This window comes from Pseudonaja textilis, chromosome 9 (genome assembly GCF_049901715.1).
Source record: "Pseudonaja textilis isolate UNSWEBS1 chromosome 9, rPseTex1.2, whole genome shotgun sequence".
Classification (NCBI taxonomy): Eukaryota; Metazoa; Chordata; class Lepidosauria; order Squamata; family Elapidae; genus Pseudonaja; species Pseudonaja textilis.
The window spans coordinates 4877942-4891212 of record NC_141998.1 but is presented as its reverse complement, the minus strand read 5'-3'; the positions used below and the strand labels follow the sequence as shown (position 1 = coordinate 4891212).

Genomic DNA, 13271 nt, shown 5'->3' with positions numbered 1-13271 from the left:
GTTCCGAAGAGCACCTGTAAAAACATTCTCCAGTGTTCTTCCCTCTATCTTATCAAATTCCAGTGTCCTTGAGAGAGTTTTTTACAGTTCTCTCAGCTTCAAATAAAGTATTTTTCAAGCCTCTAGTTGGCATTGTTACAAAGTTTTTTTGATCCACTCCCCCTTCTTTCCCAGAAAAAGCATAACAGAAAAAAAAGATATGAAACTGTCAAAAAGGAGAGAAAGAATAGGTAGATATAAGAGAAAATCTCAAGAGGACCAAATGGAGATGGGAAAAGAAGAAGGTGCAGTAGGTGGACAAGTGGAGACCAAAGAACAACGTGAAATAAGATCTCCGAGAGCTGTTAGATCTAAATACAAAACATAATCATGGAGGAAAAAAAATTGATTTCTATGAATATAAATGGACTGAACTCAGCTATCAAAAGAAGAAAAACCTTTCATAAATTAGAGAAGTTAAAATTTGATATAATTTGCTTACAAGAAGTACACATTAAAAAACAACATGAACAATTACTGGCACGACCAAAATTAGGGAAAATATTCACTTCTCTGACCCATTGTAAGAAAAGAGGAGTGGTTTTATATATTAAAGAAACTATCCCAGCAAAATTGATATATACTGATGAAGAGGGAAGAGTATTAATGGTTGAAATAGTGGATAACAATACAAAAACACTCCTGATTGCAATTTATGCCCCGAATGATAAACAAGAAGATTTTTACAAAAAATTACATATGAAAATATTGGGACTGGACTATATTAATATAGTTATGATGGGAGATTTCAATGGGATTGTAGACAATAAACTGGACTATACAGCAACAGCAACAAGACAAAATAGAAAGACTCTCCCTAAATCCTTTTTCAAAATGATAGATGAATTAAACCTAAAAGATATATGGAGAGAAAGAAATGCTAAAATTCAACAATATACTTTTTACTCAAATAGACATTTATCATGGTCCAGAATAGATATGATTTGGACCTCAACAGAATTAATATCCAAGAAATAAATATTGAAACAAATACATGGGCAGATCATAATCCAATGACAATTAAATGGAAAGGACAAAAAAGAAGATCTAGATGGACATTAAATAATACTATTTTAAAGGAAAAAGACTTTACACAATGGATGGAGAAAGAATTGGCCTTCTTCTTTAGTGAAAATAAAAAAGGAGATACTTCAATACAGAATGTTTGGGATACAATGAAGGCATATGCGAGAGGTTTAATAGTAGACTATACAAAGAAAAAGAACATTAGGAAGAGGCAAACTATCAAAGCTTTAGAAGATGATCATAAAAAATTGGAAAAAGAATTACAGAAAATGCCACAGAAAAAAGAGATTAAACTTAAAATGGACATAATTAAACATAAAATGGGTCAGACAGAGAAAGAAGAACTGGCACAAAAAATTAGAAGTGCTAAACAGAACTATTTTGAAGATGCAAATAGGCCAGGTAGATGGTTAGCGTACAAACTGAGAAAGGAGAAAGAATCAAGGAAAATATTATAGTTAATAGACGATCAAGGCCAAATGTGCTATGGTAATAAGGAGAAAAAGGCAATTATCCGAGACTTCTATGGACAGCTATATAAACAAGAGGATATTGATGAGGAAAAAGTTAAACAGTATTTACAAAATGCTAACCTACCTAAGATACCTGATGAGACTGAAAAAATGCTAGAAAGTACTATAACAATGATGGAACTAACCGAAGCACTTAACAGACAGAATAATGGAAAAGCACCAGGTCCAGATGGGCTACCGGCAGAATCTGATAAAACATTACAAGAATCGTTGAACATTCCATTGCTAGAAGTCATGAATGAAGTTATGTCAAATAAGAAGATACCTAAAACATGGTCAGAAGCTTACATTACACTTATTCCAAAAGAAGGGGCTGATTCATTACAAATCAAGAATTATAGACCTATTTCTTTATTGAATGCAGATTATAAAATTTTTGCTTCAATTTTGGCAGAAAGGCTTAAAAGATATTTAAATAATTTTATTCATCCCGATCAGAATGGGTTCCTGCCAAAGAGACAAATTAAAGACAATATGAGGGTAATTCTGGACACTTTGGAATATTATGAGGCGCACCCTGAAAAACAAATGGCTTTGATATTCCTAGATGCCCAAAAGGCATTTGATAATGTAAACTAGAGATTTATGTTACTACTACTGGAACAGATGGGTTTTGCCAGAAAATTTATTCAAGCAATAGAAGCCATATATTATAAGCAAACGGCAAAAGTAATGTTAGAGGGAGAACTTACAGACTCTATTAACATAAGAAAAGGCACAAGACAAGGATGCCCATTATCACCTTTGTTATTTGTATTGACTTTGGAAGTGTTGAATAGAAATATTAGAGAGGACCAAAATATAAAAGGAATGAAAATCAAAAAGGAGGAATTTAAACTACAAGCCTTTGCGGATGATTTGGTTTTCATTTTGGAAGATCCTCTAGAGACAGCTTTAAAATTATTGGAAAAGATAGAGACATACGGTGAGATGGCTGGTTTGAAAATAAATAAAGATAAAACAAAGATTCTGACAAAGAACATGTTATTAAGACAAAGAGAAGAGCTGGCAGACCTATTGAAAATTCAAGTTATGAATGAAGTTAAGTATTTGGGGATATATTTGACGTCAAGATGCGCTACATTGAAAGAGAATAATTATATTAAATTCAAACAGGAGATAGCACTTGATTTGAAGAAATGGGAAAACCTACAACTGTCATTGACAGGCAAAATTTCAACAATCAAGATGAATATTTTACCCAGAATTTTATATTTGTTTCAAACAATACCAATTAGGCTTGGCAAAGATTATTTTGAAGATTTAAATAAAATTGTGTTGAAGTATATATGGCAAGGTAAGAAAGCGAGAATAAAATTAAAACTTCTACAAGATGCTAGAATTAGAGGAGGATTTGGCCTTCCTAATTGGGAGTTGTATTATCAAGCTGCAAATTTGATGTGGGCTAAAGAATGGATAACATTAAGAAAGACTAGATTGTTGACACTAGAAGGACATGATCTATTACTGGGCTGGCACGCTTTTCTGTGGTACAAGGGAACTAAATTGCAGGGCTATTTTAGAAGGCATTATATACGGGAGTCTTTATGGTTAAACTGGGAGAAAATTAAGAGACAATGTTATTTGAAAATCCCAGTTTGGTTATCAACTATTGGAGCTTTTTCTTATCCTATAATATACAGGAAGGAACAAACAGTTAGATATGGGGAAATATTGGATGATAAGGGTGAACTTAAAACGATGCAAAACTTAGAAGAACAAGGTATAAAGATGAATTGGTTTTCATGTGTGCAAATACACTCAAGGTATGTTAAAGATTCTAAAACAGAGGGATTTTATGATAAATTGACTGATTTAGATAAGATTTTGACAGGTACTGATGAAAAAGTGATTAAAAAACTATATGGTTATTTACTGGAAATTAAATTAGAGGAAGAACAAGTTAAAGAAACAATGATTGCTTGGGGGAAGAAATTTGGATATGGGATTGATTTAGAGAAATGGCAAAAATTATAAAATGACAATGTCAACAGCATATAAAGAAAATTTGTATAAGATGTTTTACGGGTGGCATTTTCCCCCAACAAGAATAGCAAGAATGTTCAAAAATAAATCTGAAAAGTGTTGGAAATGTCATCAGATACCTGACTCATATTACCATATGTGGTGGACTTGTGAGGACGCTAGAAAATATTGGACTAAAATTCGCATATGGTTGGAAAAAATGACAAAGGAACATATAGATTTAAAACCAGAGATTTTTTTATTGGGAATCTTACCTGATACATACAATAAAAATTTGAAATATTTGATTGTAAATGTATTAACAGCGCCTAGGATTGTATTTGCTAAAAATTGGAAGAGTGAGAAAATACCATCACAGGAAGAAATTATTAAGAAAATATTGGAATGTACTGAAATGAGTAGACTGACATTTGAAATTAGAGAACAAGAAGATAAACAATTCTATGAAGTTTGGGACCTTTTCTATCAATGGTTAGATAATAAAATATAATAATAGAATATTTAGAACCTTAGGAAACAATGAATACATATTTCCTTTTTTTCTATGATATTATTTTTATAAAATTTTATTAAGATAGACTTGCTATGACTTTAAATATGATTTGCTATAAAATAAATTAAGTAAACTATAGCTATCTCGCTAAAGTATGAATTAATAAAATTATAGTCAAATGATTGTTTAATAATGATATCAGGCTATATAATTGTTGATTGATAATATGAGCTATTATGCAATATAATTACAATGGAGACTATGAAATGGATGCACAAAAAAAGTGATAAACCAACCGATACACTGTCTGTAAACTCATGAAGGATGATGTTTTTATGTTTTATGTGTTTTTGTTTGTTGTTAAAATTAATAAAACTGTTTTCAAAAAAAAAAAAAAATCCAAGGAGCTGTTAGGAATAGGAGGCTCTTGAGAGGCGATGACTGGCCTTCGTGATGGATTGTATTGTATGGCAGGATTGCCAGGCTCCTCCTGGACTTCCCCTTGACCCCGGGGAGCTGTGCCTGAGGCATGGCGTGCTTTGTAAGGAATAGGAGGGAGGGACAATGGCACTCTTCTGACAACCACGGGGAATGCTTTATCCTGTGTTGCTTTGAAAGCAGCTACCTTCTATTTACACAGGAGGCCCAATGTGGATTGCAACTCTAAGCTTCATGAACATAGCTGACCGCTAGATAGCAGCGAAGCTACACAGAGACTTCCATTTCTTTGCTCCCACCTGGTGGTCTTTCAGATGTTTGCAGCCAGGCCCTAAATGCTAAACAAAAACTGAGAGATTCACTTTCTGTTCTCAATCCTTAAAGCCTTGTGTCTTGAGACCCTTCCTTCTTTGCAGACTGCCTTCATTAGAGCGCAAGCTTGCAATTAAGTCATCTCTACTCACTAGAATGAGGTCATCTTTCCCATCTGACTCACCCAATACCTTCTAAGTGCCATATTCACCGCCATTATATTTTTATACACATCAATATACAGCCATGGCACGAGAGCCAGTTTGGTCTAGTGGTTAATGCACCAGGCTAGAAACCAGGCGACTGTGACTCTCTATGAAGATGCTCAGTCACGGTTGTCTCCTGTCTCAAAGGAGCATTTCAGAAAACAACTTGACTTTTTAATTTTTATTCCTCTTATAAAAATATTCGGCTTTTCATCTGAAGCTCCTTCAGTTCAGGACTAGAACTGAAGAAGCTTCTCGGATGAGGAGGGAAAGGTTTGCAAGTGTAGCGAGTGGGGGAGGGAGAGAAACAAAAAGGAGGTTTTGGCGGGAAAAGAGAGAGAGAGGAAGTGAGAGGAGAAAATGGACGGTTGTGATTGAAAAGGGGAAAAAGTGAGAAGGAAAGCATAGCGAGGGAAGCCTTTTCAAAAAGGGAAGGGGAAAAAAAGGCCTAAAAGGAGAAGAAAGACCTCTGTGGGGCAAGGCTGAGGAAATACGGGCATAGGATAGCAGAGGCTTCTATGGGGCAGCTGAGGAAAGGGCATAGGATAGCAGAGGTTCTATGGGGCAGGGAGGGAGAAAAGGGCATAGGATAGCAGAGGCTTCTATGGGGCAAGGCTGAGGGAAATAGGGCATGGATAGCAGAGGCTTGTCTTGGGGCAAGGCTGAGGGAATTAGGGCATAGGATAGCAGAGGCTTCTATGGGGCAAGGCTGAGGAAAGGGCATAGGATAGCAGAGGCTTCTATGGGGCAAGGCTGAGGAAAAAGGGCATAGGATAGCAGAGGCTTCTTGGGGCAAGGCTGAGGGGCTGAGTGGGGCATAGGACAGAAGGGCTTCTATGGGGCAAGGCTGAGAAATAGGGCATAGGATAGCAGAGGCTTCTGGGGCAGGCTGAGATGAAGCAACGGGCATGAAGGGATAGCAGAGGTCTATGGGCAAGGCTGGGAAAGGGCATAGGATAGCAGAGGCTTCTATGGGGCAAGGCTGAGGGAAATAGGGGCATAGGATAGCAGAGGCTTCTATGGGGCAAGGCTGAGGGAAATAGGGGCATAGGATAGCAGAGGCTTCTATGGGGCAAGGCTGAGGGAAATAGGGGCATAGGATAGCAGAGGCTTCTATGGGGCAAGGCTGAGGGAAATAAGGGCATAGGATAGCAGAGGCTTCTGTGGGGCAAGGCTGAGGGAAATAAGGGCATAGGATAGCAGAGGCTTCTGTGGGGCAAGGCTGAGGGAAATAGGGGCATAGGATAGCAGAGGCTTCTGTGGGGCAAGGCTGAGGGGGAAAAGGGCATAGGATAGCAGAGGCTTCTGTGGGGCAAGGCTGAGGGAAATAGGGGCATAGGATAGCAGAGGCTTCTGTGGGGCAAGGCTGAGGGAAAAGGGCATAGGATAGCAGAGGCTTCTATGGGGCAAGGCTGAGGGAAATAGGGCATAGGATAGCAGAGGCTTCTATGGGGCAAGGCTGAGGGAAAAGGGCATAGGATAGCAGAGGCTTCTATGGGGCAAGGCTGAGGGAAAAGGGCATAGGATAGCAGAGGCTTCTGTGGGGCAAGGCTGAGGGGAAAAAGGGCATAGGATAGCAGAGGCTTCTATGGGGCAAGGCTGAGGGAAATAAGGGCATAGGATAGCAGAGGCTTCTGTGGGGCAAGGCTGAGGGAAATAAGGGCATAGGATAGCAGAGGCTTCTATGGGGCAAGGCTGAGGGAAATAAGGGCATAGGATAGCAGAGGCTTCTGTGGGGCAAGGCTGAGGGAAATAAGGGCATAGGATAGCAGAGGCTTCTGTGGGGCAAGGCTGAGGGAGAGAAGGGTTTGAGGGAAAGGAGGCAACCAGAGGAATCCATGAAGGAGCAGAGGCGATGGAAGGCCGGCCCAGCAGCAGTTCAAGAGAGAGAGAGAGAGAGAGACGTGAGGGAAAGGGAGAAGGGCCCACCAGCCACCTGGAAGCCATCTCCTCATGGGGCCCACCTGATGGGAAAAGGCTGACCATCAGCCCCCATCCAGGTGACCTGCCTGCTGAGAGGAGACTGACCACCACTCCACCGTCTGACCCAGGCCAGTGGAGGTGCCTGAGGGAGGGACCAGGGTAGACGGGCGGCCATTTCAAGAGGGCCAGGAAGAGCTGGACTCCAGCGGCCCTTATGGGGGTAGCGCTACAGAAGGGAAAGAGGGAGAAAGTCCGGCTGCCTTTTGAAAAGCCCCTTTGAGACCGGAGGTGGTGAGTCCCAGCCCGGCTTCAGGCAAGCTGGCTGGTCGGTCCCAGTCAGAGCCGATGGATCCCCACTCCGTTCATCCCAAAAACTAAGGGGACCTTGTGCCTGTAGCAAAAAAAAGGGGGAGCTGCAGCCACGGGGTCAAGAATGGACGAGGAGTCTGGCAGCAGCTCTTCCAACTAATAGGAGCTGGAATTCCTTTAAAAAAAAGAACCCTATTCTTTTTAAAACATGAAAGCCTGACTGTGCAGAGGCAGAAAATTCCTTCTAGTGTGGAGAAAGTTTTCACAGCTGAAGCCCAGGGCGGTTGTTTGCCTAGAGTTGTCTAAATCCCTCTTGTTCCGAGAGTTTCTTGCTGCTTTCCGAGCTTGGTTGTTTGCTGGCTGATGTTTCACTAGCCAAACTAACATCATGAGTGCTAGTAAGGAATGGGGTTTGCTGTAGCTTTGATAATGTTACCTAGTTTGAGTGTAGAAATGTCTGCAAGAAAAAAGCCGAGCTCAGAGAGCATCTCATGCCATCCGTGAACTACAAATATTATCTTTTATTGCCTTTGAAAGGAGCAGGAAAGAGACCCTCAAATAAAAATAAGTTAAATGCCAATCGGTCAGTTCTTTTCTGGTGGTATTTAATAGAAACACTGGTTGTGAATCTCAGAAGTTAAATAACCCAGCACTGGCTTCCTTTGCACAACGCAAACCATGGTTTAAAAAGCGCCCAGGGGCTGGGTCAGCATGACAAAAGGAAAAGTTTAATCCAGGCAGTGCTCCAGAGGTGCAGGGTGGCTTTGTGAATCCCCATTCACAGCATCAAGGACACTTGAAGAGCCACTGTAAGGACTTGCCTCTCCTCTCTCCTCAAGAAAGCAGAACTCTTGAAACAAGTAACATTTCAAAAGAAAACTTTTATTGGGAGATAGTGATAGCAAGAAGAGTAAGGCAGGATCTGAAATTCCCACTCACAACCGTTAGGTCAACATTGCAGAAACGCCTCCCTTATGTCCAGCCCCAGGCAAGCCAACCCATGGGTGCAAGGTGGTTTTCAGAACTCGAGCCGAGGAGATAAGTTGTTTCTCAGGCACCGCTTTGCCGGTTCCTTCCAAAAGAGATGGCCCCAAGCCTATCCCGCCCCCGGCCTTTCCCAAGAAGGTACATCAAAGGGACAGAAAGACCAGGAACAGGGAAAAGTTGGTAAAGGAGCATCCTGGCCCTCCCCACCGGAATGGCAGTGTCTCCATAGGGATCTAGGGGGACCTCACAGGTATCCTATGTAAGGGGAGTTCTGGTTCAGCACCAACACCTGGCAAACATTTATGCATTTCTCCAATTTGTATACCGCTCATCTCACTGTCTAAGTGTGAGGTTTGCAAGTAAAAGGATCGTAAAATTGTAGACAAAGTTAGAAAAACAGACCAGAGGAAGTGTTCTCAAACCAGCAGCTGTTCCCAAACTTGCGTAGCACACCGGGATCCCCATGGCAGTGAACCAAGCCTGGTCTTGAGCCTTTTCTGGAAAGGGTAGCAGAGTGAGGGCCAACCTCACTTCAGGGGGTCTTGTATAGGGCGAGAGCAAGAGCGGAGACGCCTCTGCTCCTAGACCCCACCAGTTGGAATTCTTGAACCTCAGGGGTCCAATCTTGGCCACTTGTGGACTTCAACTCCCAGAATTCCTCAGACAGCCATAGTGGCTGGGAGTTGAAGTCCACAAACCTCCTGCCTGACCAGGAATCAAGTCATATAATCAGGAAGATTCAACTTTTGCTGTCTTATTTGGATGCCAGGAATATTCTGAAAGGCCTGAACGCCTTCCAGAAGCTTTGATCTTTTTCCTCCCTGGAAGCTCAGCCAGCATTTGACTATGTTGGATAAACTTCCGGAAACTGAAGTCCAAAATTGATGGTGGGCTGGATAGTTCAGGAAGACGGAGCTGGACCTTTGTGGAAATTGTCTTTGTAAAGTTGTGTTTAAGAAATGTGGATTCCCAGAATCCCCATGGTTGAGGAATTCTGGGAGTTGAAGTTCACCTATCTAAAAGTTTGCTCAGGTTGAGTAAGACTGTTCTGAGGTGTCATTTGAGGCAAACACGGTGATCTTTGCTTACTTCCCTCAAAATCTGCTACTCGGCTTGGGTGACTCTCAGCTGCCTGGAACAGGAATTGACGGCAGGGAGTCAATAATAGCTCCTCCTGTCCAAAGTAAAGTGTTTGCCAGGGGCAAAATACAACACGGGAATCCAGGGAGTGACTTAATATTGGGCAGCGAGGAAGGTGCTGGAGAGATAAGGCAGCACACAAAGTCATATTAGGTGTGGGGAGTGAATTCCAGTCTGATCTGAAATTACGTTTGGAGGAATTGTGTTCCTGTTCTGCATAGCTGTTGGGTTACGTTGTCTTATTTCATCCGCATGGATCACCACCCAATTTCCTCCTCCCTCTGGTTGTATTTTGGATGGATGGGGAAGCGGCAGGATAAAAAGGATGATTAATTAGACATCAGCAAGACATGTAGTTGGTCTGGCAAGGAAATATACGTTCAGGTTTATCGGGTAATCCTGATCGCTTTATTTGTAATGTGCCTGCTGATGAAATCCCACATGTGTATGGCAAAGATTTATAATAGTTGCTTTTGACTTTCAAATTTAAAGCGGGGAGGTTTTGGATTCTACAATTAGTGCTGCATCTTATACTTGTAAAGCATTGGGTTTAAATTTGCTATTCAAACACTTCTAATAAATGTCACTGTCCTAAATAGCTGCAAACTGAAATATTTCTGGATGAGGCTTCCAGAGGAAGCAGTCAAGCTACCTCAGACGGCAGCATCATTGAGGAGGAGAAAGCAAAAGAAGAGGTGAGTGTTGGAAAGAACAGAAAGGGAAACTCCAGAAAACGTGCCCAAGAATTATTTCCCATGACCACAGGAACTAGGGCCAGAAAGGATAGCTGTCATAGTAGTAATAACTGGCATAAGTTGCAGCTATGTACACTTGGTTTGAACATTATTTGTTTATATGTTTACTATATGTATTTGTTTAAATTAAAATAAAAATATTATTGTTGGAGAGTGTGTTGATTCAGAATTCTGCATGATGTTCATTTTCTAGGCACAACAAGCGGCATACCGACCCCTGCCTGGATCAGGTCTCGCTCCCTGGAGAACCTCTCCAAAATCATGGAAAAAATTGCCAAACTGCAGAAAGCCAACCTGTAAATTCAACATAAGTGTCAAATACTGGAGTGCCGAGTCCACATCCTAGAAGAGGAGAAAGTAAGAAAGAGCCATAGCTAATGATTTGTAATTTATAGAAGTTGGTCCCCATTGTAGAGACAGAATAGAGGGGGAAAAGGAGGGGAGAGGGAGAAACGGGAGAGAGAAACAGAGAGAGACAGAAACAGAGACAGAGTGAGGCAGGGGAAAGAGAGAGACAGCTTTGTTCAAGATCAACCAGTTGAGTGTCAGGGCCTAGTATGGATTTGAATCAGGTTTCCTTTTGCACTGAAGGCAGCCCAAAGATGCTGCTTGTGGCTGGGAATTACCCACAGGAAGGAGCTTGGCTCTGATCCAGCAAATTTGTACCGATGTTTTGATGCAAATACTGGAGGGTTCAAGGAGTTTAAACATTTTGAGAGGATAGGAAGGCCGTGTGTTGTTTCATAAACTTCGTCCCTGATTCATGAAAACTTCAAAGAAGGACTGGAGAAGTCGCTCTTGGCTCTAAGGTGCAGCGGCGAGAGAATGTCTGAAAGGAATCGTCTAGGTTGGGTTGGCCCAAGTGCTTTCTCTTTCTGCCCAGCTCTCAGTTAGGTGGAGTGTTGGTTTGCTTTGTGGGATTGTGAGCACGAGTCTCGCTATTCCCAGTTAACAGACTTGGGATTCTGGGACTCGAAGTCAGGGCCGTTCTGAAGCTCAGCAAGTTGGAGGAGGCTGCTCTGAGATGAGTCTTTGGGACTAAGGGAAGGATTGTCTCATTTCCTTTTGGCTGTTTCCTCTCTCACAGTGTGTGTGTGTGTGTGTGTGTGTGTCTCCCTCCTCCAGAACACGCAATCCCTCTGGGGAAGATTGAAGAGGCAGTATAGAATAAGAAGGGCGTCTGTAAGGCCTCAAGGAGCAATCCAAATCACAGTGTCCAGTCACACCACTAGTGACACCGCACCCCAAAGCCGGCACCGTTGGTAAGTAAGGATAGGATGCTGGACTTATTCAGATGTAGGACTGCCCTTCCATGAAGTGTGGAGTCTTGGATACTGATCCCTGAAAGAATGTGGGGTCTGCTCCTGTTTGTGATAGATGTGAGATTAATCAGTGACCTTTTAGCTCTACAAACTACTGGATTCAGTTCAGGTACAATAGGAATTAATACAATAGCAATCATCTTTCTAGACAATCCAACGCATGGCTCTACGAGTTATTGCAGGAAGAAATAATGCAACGTCCAAAGAGCAGAGCTTGCTTGCTTACCTGTCTATGTGTTTATGGATTTATATCCCGCCTTTATTATTTCTATAAATAAGTCAAGGTGGCAAACACGCCTAATGCTTCCTCCCGTCCTCTTCTCCACAAGAACCTGGGAATCTTTGGGATGGGGAGACTGCCATTCAGTTGGCTTTCATGCCTAGGGCGGGACTAGAGTTTCCAGTCTCTTGATTTCTAGCCTGATGCTTTCACCATTATCTATCTACCCAACTTGCTGGCGGGAATTCTGGGAATTGAAGTCCATGCATCTTAAAGTTGCCAGAAGTTGAGAAATGCTGTGTTAGAGTGTGACACAGCTCTGACAATTTAAGGAAATAGAAACAGTAGAGCCAAGCCTTTGGTTTAATAAAGCTGCTCATTGCTACATACACCCAGGCACAATAAGTGCATTTACTTTGGGGTGGGGTAACCATTAGGTGATGGTTGCAACGCTCTGAAAAATAGACCTTGCATGATGCAGTTTTGTACCTGTTGGTTCTCTTCCACATCTGTGTTTCCTCTCTGTAAAGGTGGGTTTGTATTTTACTAAGTGCCAGCACAAATGATAAGAGCAAGAAAAGCAGTTTTTGAACTGTAAAAATGCACAAAGTAGCTTTGCACAGCCTGATAAAAACCATCCAAAGCACTAATTAAGGAAAAGAAATAGAACCCTCTTAGAGGTCTCTTTACAAAGCAGACAAGGTGATTTCATGTTGAGATGAAATTGTCTTTCCCCTTAAAGCACTGTCCCATCCCCCAAATTTCAGCTGGGGTGGGGTAGAAATAGCAGATTGCTCTCCTAGGCTTGGAAACATTATATTTGGGTGGGAATTGGGTGGCCTTTCAGGGCCTTGGGGTCCAAGTGATAGAAAACACTTTGGTTTAATATAACATTAAATAAAACCTTTACAGCTGCTATGTTTTGAAAAAGTGAGATTATTGAGACCCACTGTTAGGGATATACCCTAGCAGATTCTGCAGGAGCAGTCAGGCAGGCAGGCAAAATATGTGAGATAAGTGTTTTTGTAGCTTACACTCAGTAAACCAAATACACAGTGCCTATTAAATAGTTTTATTCCAGCAAGAGTTAAAGCATAGTCAAAACAGTCCATATATCATTCACTTAGTTCAGTCCGTCCAGGGAGTATTAATTTGCAAATTCAGTGTCGAAAAAGAGAGGTCAGTACACTTACAAATATCAGTCCGGTGATATATCTCTCGCAGTAGAGAGATATGCAGAGCTCAGAAACTCCTCTTTTCCTTCAGCAATTCTTCAGTAGGGAAATACGCAGCTAACAAACCATACAATGTAATCCAATCCAGTAATTGTCAGTAATTGCCAGCAAACTGTCAGCCTCACGTCAGCATCTCTTGCTCCCTCTTATGGTGGTGTCACACCACACCCAAAATACATGCTTTGCAGTTTTAAAAGTGACACACACTTAAACTAACAATGATAGTTTATATATATTATCTTACCGAAACTACGTTAGGTAACCTATATTATACCTAACACCCACAAAGGTAGCTTGTTGTTAACAGCAAACTGTTGTCCCTTTCCCCCATGTTTGTCTTGATTCCA

At 41.6% G+C, this 13271-nt stretch overlaps 1 long non-coding RNA gene across 2 annotated transcripts in view; it reads left to right on the top strand.

The window, feature by feature from the left end:
• Positions 1-8060: 8060 nt before the first annotated feature.
• Positions 8061-13271, top strand: part of LOC148125018 (uncharacterized) — a 16430-nt gene continuing 11219 nt past the window's right edge. For both annotated transcript variants that reach the window (XR_015744613.1, XR_015744612.1), the window contains exons 1-2: positions 8061-10087; positions 10341-10504. This is a non-coding gene — a long non-coding RNA (uncharacterized LOC148125018). The remainder of the gene's footprint in view (positions 10088-10340; positions 10505-13271) is intronic.